The 6,059-nt window shown below is 38.3% G+C and overlaps 1 pseudogene; it reads right to left on the reverse strand.

The window, feature by feature from the left end:
• Positions 1–2,064: 2,064 nt before the first annotated feature.
• LOC149438362 (olfactory receptor 51E1-like) lies at positions 2,065–3,020 on the reverse strand (annotated as a pseudogene).
• Between the last annotated feature and the right edge of the window lie 3,039 nt (positions 3,021–6,059).

Genomic DNA, 6,059 nt, shown 5'->3' on the forward strand with positions numbered 1-6,059 from the left:
CAATTGATATGATCCAGAAATATTTAGACAGAATAAAGGTGAATAAATCACCTGGACCGGATGGCATACACCCACGGGTCCTTAAAGAATTGAGCTTTGTCATTTCAAAGCCATTGTTTCTCATTTTTAGGGACTCTTTAATGACTGTAATAGTACCGCTGGATCGGCGTAAGGCCAATGTGGTGCCAATATTTAAAAAGGGATCAAAATCTTTACCAAGTAATTACAGACCTGTTAGTTTAACACCTAAAGTTGGGAAGATACTGGAGAGTTTAATAAAAGACCACATAGATGAGTTCTTGCTGGAAAAAAATATTTTAAGCAACAGACAGCAACAGTCAAACAAATCTGATTTCTTTTTATGAGGAGGTGAGCAAAACCTTGGACAGGGGGGTGGCGGTGGCCGTGGTATACTTGGATTTTGCAAAAAAAGTTTGACACAGTTCCCCACACACGGCTAATGTGTAAGGTAAGGAAAAATCTGTATGTAAATGGATAGAAAACTGGTTAAAAGATCGTATTCAGAGAGTAGTGGTTAATGATACATACTCTGAATGGTCTTGGGGTGTCAGTGGTGTACCCCAGAGTTTAGTGTTGGGATCCTTACTTTTTAATTTTGTTATAAACGATATAGGGTCTGAGATTAAAAATCTAATTTCAGTCTTTGCAGATGACACCAATCTGTGCAGTGGAATAACGTCCTTACAGGATGTCTCCAACTTACAAGCCAACCTCAATGCTCTGTGTAATTGGGCAACTATGTGGCAAATGAGGTTTAATGTTGATAAATGTAAGGTTCTGCACTTGGGGGCTAAGAATATACATGCATCATACATACTAGGGGGGGGTAAAACTGGGGGAATCAATGGTGGAGAAGGATCTGGGAGTTCTGGTAGATCACAAGCTTAATAATGGCATGCAATGCCAAGCTGCAGTTTCTAAAGCGAGCAAAATCCTCTCTTGTATTAAAAGAGGTATAGACTCCAGAGACAAAGATATCATATTACCCCGGTACAAATCATTAGTAAGACCTCATCTGGAATACGCAGTTCAGTTTTGGGCACCAATTCACAAAAAGAACATTGGGGAACTGGAGAAAGTACAGAGAAGGGCAACCAAACTGATACGAGGCATGGAGGAGATCAGCTATGAGGAAAGATTAGAGGAACTGAATTTATTCTCGCTTGAGAAGAGGAGATTAAGGGGGGGATATGATCTCCATGTATAATACATAAGGGGGGATATGATCACCATGTATAATACATAAGGGGGGATATGATCTCCATGTATAATACATAAGGAGGGATATGATTTCCATGTATAATACATAAGGGGGGATATGATCTCCATGTATAATACATAAGGGGGATATGATCACCATGTATAATACATAAGGGGGGATATGATCTCCATGTATAATACATAAGGGGGGATATGATCTCCATGTATAAATACATCAGTGGTCCACATAGTGAACTCGGTGTAGAGTTATTCACTTTGAGGTCATCACAGAGGACAAGGGGGCATTCTTTACATCTGGAGGAAAAGAGATTTAATCTCCAAATATGGAAAGGTTTCTTCACAGTAAGAGCTGTGAAAATGTGGAATAGACTCCCTCAAGAGTTGGTTCTGGCCAGCTCGGTGGATTGCTTCAAAAAAGTCCTGGATTCTTTCTTAGATACACAGAATATAACTGGACACGAACATTCATAGGTAAAGTTGATCCAGGGAATATCCAAATACCTCTCGGGGGATCAGGAAGGAATTCTTTTCCCAGCAGGAGCAACTTGGATCATGCTTTGCTGGGGTTATCTTTTCCTTCCTCTGGATCAACTGTGCATATAGGATTATTATTTATTTTTTTGTTGAATTGGATGGACTTTTGTCTTTTTTAAGCCAGACTACGAAAAAACTGGACATATGAGATGCTTAGAGAACATTAACAGGCAAACACAGACTACAGCCCTCTATTTCCTACACAATCCCAAAATGGAAAAAATAAATGTAGAAAAATAACACATCTCTACAATAGTAAGACTGCTCCTGAAAAAATATGAACTGATTTTATTCTGTTAGTATGCCAACCATTTTCTGAAAGTTCCATATGATTTTTGCCTGAGAGCTTTGGTCCTTATCCCATAGATCAAAGGGTTTACAGAAGTAGCTATACTGGTACCAATCAAAGGTATGATAACATCAACTTTGACTGATACAGAACCCAGGTTTAGCCTGTACCTGAAATTAAGGAAAAAGAGGTTGACAACATAAATAGAGAAGGCCAATATGTGAGTCACCAATGTATGCATAGCTTTGTGAGAGGATTCTGAAGAAAGTTTCAGACAGATGACAACTGTTCTTATGTAACAATACATTATTACAAGCAAACAGCCAATCACATTGCAAAAAGTCAAAGTTGATCCATAGAGACTGTTAATTGTTATATCGTTACATGCAAGTGGCTGTAGAGACATGATCTCACAAAAGACATTGTTGATATTTACCCTACAGAATGTTAGTCTTAATGTCAACAGTATACTCACAATTACTAACACCACAACAAAAACATATATGGCAAGTGATATATTTTGAGCTGTAACATTGGTCATCAGAGTGTGGTATCTCAGAGGGTGGCCTACAGCCAGATATCGATCATATGCCATTGCTGTAAAAGTAAACATTTCAACCCATGTATAAGTCTGGATACAGAAAGATTGACAGAGACATCCTGTGTATGAGATGGTTGAGCATCCAGACAACAAGTCAATGGCCAGCTTGGGGAAATATGATGCGTTCCCGATCATCACATTCATAACCAAGATGCATATAAAGATGTACATAGGCTCATGCAAGCTTTTCTCTGTCCAGGTTACATAGATAATCATAGAACTCAAAAACAATGTGACTGAAAATAATGCAAGAGCTGAAACAGCACATAGATATCGATATGATTCAAGCTCAACAATCCCCACCAGAACAAAGTTGTTATTATTTACAGAGATATTCTTGGGAGATGAGCTCATAGCTTGGATTTATGTCTTGCAAAATCAACAGTTCCTGAAATGTTCTATTCTATCTGAATACTGTCAATTGAAGAATGCAATTCGTAGAGGCACTGTGGATTTGAGTGCAACTCTGGTTGCATTGATTTTCTCCTGAATTCAGTTGGGCTTTTATAGATTTCATAATGCTGACACCCTGACTCACAATTTAGATTTAGAAACTTTTGCAGTCACCGCATTCAAGTCTTCCCAGTGGACCACATTTGTTACAGCTGCCGCTGATGGACTAATTAGTGTCAGAAATGTAATGAAGTGGTTTGTATTAATCTAACAAGATTTCCCTGCAAGAAGACAGATATGGAATATGAAATAATATCAAAAGCGAAAAGAAAATTTTAATGAAAATGTTAATTTATATTATTTTTTTTTTAGTTCTGGTTTAAAGCACATCTCTACTTATTTTGCGGTTTGATGTTATTGATATCTCAGTCATATATTGTCATGTAGTGAACTCAGAACAAGGTGAACGGTTTACATCTTGCTGGACAAGGAAAAACCCAATTGCCTGTCAACCACACAAATAATGTTTTTCCAAAATGATTTTTTTTGTCATATCTTAAGTAGGGATCTATTTGGGTTTGATTTGTCAATCTTGCTTGAAATTCACAAAACCCTAACTAAGCATCAAGCCAAGGGAAGCCAGCAAAATTCATTACTATGATGATGATTATAATTCCTATTGTGGGCCGTAAAGTCTTTTTTGACTCCTGGTCACCACATCAATAATGTTTTTCAAGAATGCTTTGTCTTCTTTTTCACCCTTAAGTAAGGTTGGGAAAATCTGCTCAGGTTCAATTTGCAGATCCTGCCTAAAATCCATGAAACCTAAACTAAGTCTATAACCCCACTCATGTCTATAGTGTGATATTTATTGTAAATTTTGTCCATTTTCAAGAATGAAAGGAATGGGCATTGCAAAGGGGACATTTACAAAGCAAAAAATACCATACAGTAGAGAGAGAAGATCTTTTAATGCAATAGAACAACATCTTTTACCAACTTGACCTCTGGAAGGTTTTACCCCCTTTAGGACCAGAACATTTTTTTGCTATTCAGCATTGTTCTATTTTAACTGGCAATTCTGCGGTCATGCAACACTGTAATCAAATGAAAATTTTATAATTTTTTAAACATAAATAGAGTTTTCTTTTGGTGGTATTTAATCACCGCTGGATTTTTTATAAGTGAAAAAATACCCAAAATGTTGAAAAAAAAAAGTATATTTTCTGTTATAAAATACATGCTATATAAAAAATTAAAAATAAAACGTCTTCATAAATTAAGGCCAAAATGTATTCTGCTATATGTCTTTGGTACAAAAAAAAAAAAAACAATATATGTATAGTAAATTGGTATGTGTGAAAGCTATAGCATCTACAAACTATGGTATATACACTAAATTGCCAACAGGATTGGAATGCCTGCCACACAAACTTTAATGGCATCCCAGTCTTAGTCCGTAGGGTTCAAGTTGGCCCCGCCCTTTGCAGCTATAACAGCTTCAACTCTTCTGGGAAGGTCGTCCACAAGGTTTAGGAGGGTGTCTATGGGAATGTTCGACCATTTTTCCAGAAATGCATTTGTCAGGTCAGGCACTGATGTTGGATAAGAAGGCCTGGCTTGCAGTCTCTGCTCTAATTCATCCCAAAGGTGTTCTGTTGGGTTGAGGTCAGGACTCTGTGCAGGCCAGTCAAGTTCCTCCACCCCAAACTGGTTCATCCATGTTTTTTTGGACCTTGCTTTGTGCACTGGCACGCAATCATGTTGGAACAGGAAAGGGCCATCCCCAAACTCTTCCCACAAAGTTCGGAGCATGAAATTGTCCAAAATGTTTTGGTATGCTGATGCCTTAAGAGTTCCCTTCACTGGAACTAGGGAGCCAAGCCCAACCTCTGAAAAACACCCCCACACCATAATCCCCCCTCCACCAAACTTTACACTTGGCACAATGCAGTCAGGCAAGTATCGTTCTCCTGGCAACTGCCAAACCCAGACACATCCATCAGATTGCCAGACAGAGAAGCATGATTCATCACTTCAGAGAAAATGTCTCCACTGCTCTAGAGTCCAGTGGCGGCGTGCTTTACACCACTGCATCCAACGCTTTGCATTGTACTTGGTGATGTAAGGCTTGGATGCAGGTGCTCAGACATGGAAACCCATTACATTAAGCTCTCTACACACTGTTGTTGTGCTAATCTGAAGGCCACACGAGGTTTGGAGGTCTTTAGCTATTGACTCTTCAGACAGTCGGCGACTTCTGCGCACTGTGCGCTTCAGCATGCGCTGACCCCGCTCTGTCATTTTACGTGGCCTAATACTTGGTGGCTGAGTTGTTGTTGTTCCCAGTTGCTTCCACTTTGTTATAATCCCACTAACAGTTGAGCGTGGAATATTTAGTAGTCAGGAAATGTCACGGATGGACTTATTGCAAAGGTGGCAACCTATCACAGGACCACGCTTGGAGTCACTGAGCTCCTGAGAGCGACCTATTCTTTCACAAATGTTTGTAGAAGCAGTCTGCATGCCTAGTTACTTTATTTTTATACACCTGTGGCCATGGAGGTGATTGGAACACCTGAATCCAATGATTTGGAGGGGTATCCTAATACTTTTGACAGTAACATATATATCTGAAAATTGATAAATTCTGATGTATTGTGGGCCTCTCATTTCTTGAGGCCCTTAAAATGCCAGAACAGTACAAATATCCCCCAAATGAGTCCTTTTTGGAAAGTAGAGTTATTTATATTAGTAAGAGGCATGACAAGTTTTTTGAAGTTGTAGTTTTTTTGTCACAATGTTTTGGAAAATGAAGAAATTAAATTATTTTTAATTATTTTTAACATACTGTCACCAGTGCAGAACAGCACGATCATATCATATGACTGCTGTGAAGGTGGTCCATGACACTGACTGGTGACAGTATGTTAACAAAAAACTAAAAAAAAAAGATTTTAATAATTTTTTTATTAAATTTTTAAAAAAAGATTTTATTTT

This window comes from Staurois parvus, unplaced genomic scaffold (assembly GCF_062004578.1).
Source record: "Staurois parvus isolate SC_StPar_1 unplaced genomic scaffold, SC_StPar_1.0 ptg001192l, whole genome shotgun sequence".
Lineage (NCBI taxonomy): Eukaryota > Metazoa > Chordata > Amphibia > Anura > Ranidae > Staurois > Staurois parvus.